We start from the raw sequence: 2401 nt of genomic DNA, 5'->3' as shown, positions 1-2401 counted from the left end.
GTCGGACAGTTCGTTTACGGCAGCTGTTGAAACCAGTTCACCTCAGTAGTGCGTTGCGAAAAAAACAATGGAAAAAAATATTGAACAAAGAGTTTGCATCAAATTTTGTTTTTCGAACGAAATTTCGTGTGCAGAATCGTTGCGAATGCTACAAAAGGCTTATGGGGAATCAGTTTTATCGAAAACTCAAGTTTATGAGTGGTACAAAGCCTTTCAGGACTGTCGTACGACCGTCGAAGACATGCCGCGTTCTGGACGACCTTCGACCTCTACCACCGACGAAAACATTGAAAAGGCAAAGGAAATCGTGTTCAAAAATCCTCATGTGAGTGTTAGAGAGATAGCACGAGAGCTAGGCATCGGTCGTGAGATGGCTCGTTTGATTTTGGTGGACAATTTGTGTATGCGACGTGTCAACGCCCGGCTTGTTCCGATTCACCTCAATTTGTTCAACATTATCAACGATTTTAAGGCCAAACATTCAATAAATACCATCGAACAGCCACCGTATTCACCTGATCTTGCACCGTGTGACTTTTTCCTGTTTCCCAACCTCAAATTACCACTCAGAGGAACGCGTTTTGAATCCATAGAAGACGTAAAACAGAATTCGCAGAGGGAACTCAAAGCCATACCGGAAAGCGCCTATAAAAAATGTTTTGATGATTGGAAGAAAACGTTGGCATTTGTGGTTATCGCTTCTAATGCGATGGGCATATTTTGATAGGAGATAAAATAAATATTGATGAAGATTAAGAATTTTGCGTTTTATTTAAAACGCAAAGGAAACTTTTCGGTCACAATGTAGATAGAGTTAAAGATATTGAAAAGAAAACAATGGAGTTACAGGGACTCTTTTACAAAAGTATCTATATAAAAATACTAAAATTTAAAAAGATACATATGGATACTATATTAAATTAAAATAAAATACTTAAAGTAAACTTTTTTAAATTAAAAAAAATATGTATTAGAGCTCTACAGTTTACACAGTGAAGTTACAATATTGCAATAAATATATAATATTGCAATTTATGTAATTTGTAAATATAAGTATAGCTGTAAGTATAGATTTTAATTTTTACCTATATATATATAGTTGTAGTAGTAGTAGTAGTAGTAGTAGTAGTAGTAGTAGTAGTAGTAGTAGTAGTAGTAGTAGTAGTATTCTCCTATATTATACCTATATAGGTTATATTTAAATTTACTTTTTCAATCATTTATAATACACAAAACATAAATATTATAAATATTTGTACTATAAATAAGTAAAACCTAACGAAATTGACATAAATAGTTTCTAATTTTTCCTTATATGATTATGTGTTTCGCCGTCAATCAGAGTCTATATATGTATATATACATATATATTTATAATTCATCCATTATCTTTCTTCTATAATTTATTGCTTCCATAATGACAAAACCATTAACAAAAACCATTTTTCTTTATTTAGTATAAAGATAATACACTGTTTTAAAATTAGTTTTTAAGAAGAAAGTGCCAAATCTATAGGCAATTTCGACACTTCAGCACTATTACTCCAACGAGAAATTCGGCATACTATAACTTGTATATAATATAGATATACAATATCTATGCTGAAGAATAGAAGCTACTAAGAAATTTATATACTTTGACGTCGTACACTAGTAGCTCCTCAAACTCATGGTTTAATATGATTCTTTGTGGAGTAACCAGTAACCAGTCGGAAATATAACTATAACTTTTAAATACATATATTTTTATGGACAAGTTGTAACTATTAAAAAGAAAAGGTAAAAAAACATGATTTTTGTAAACGTTTTGAATGAAGTGAAAGGCAATCTGTATCTATATACAGTATGTAGACACTTGTACATGACATTACAATAAAACATTGATTATTTCACTGAAATAAAAAAGTTCTTCATATTTCAATAATATTTGCGTAAATATTTTCTAAATATATTTTTGCATTTCTTTATGTCTCCAAAACTATAAATAAATGCTTTTCTTCTTTCATGAATTTTTATTATAATCTGAACTGCAATTATTTAAAAAAAAAACAATAATAAATCACACACATCATAACAAATGTAATAACAAAATTAATTCCGTCATTTATGGTGTTCAAATTGTCTTGTACGGTCTTTTATTTAATAAGAACGTATTTTTGAGTCGATTGACTCCATTGAGTCAATTTGCAAAATTTTGAGTTATAACATATCAATATTGGTTTTTTTGTAGTTATTAAAGTCTTGAGTGCTGAATCAGTGCTGAAATATACTCATTGCTGTCAGTTATTTTGCAAACAAACAAAACTACACTAAGATTAGGATTTACCGTTTTGTGATTTTGTACAGGGTTATTAGGAAAAGTGAATGAGAAGTAATTTTAGAATTTGTTTACATTATTTGT

The sequence above is a fragment of the Teleopsis dalmanni genome, chromosome 2 (assembly GCF_002237135.1).
Source record: "Teleopsis dalmanni isolate 2A chromosome 2, ASM223713v2, whole genome shotgun sequence".
Lineage (NCBI taxonomy): Eukaryota > Metazoa > Arthropoda > Insecta > Diptera > Diopsidae > Teleopsis > Teleopsis dalmanni.
The sequence above is the reverse complement of the archived record's forward strand: the minus strand, read 5'-3'. Positions refer to the sequence as shown.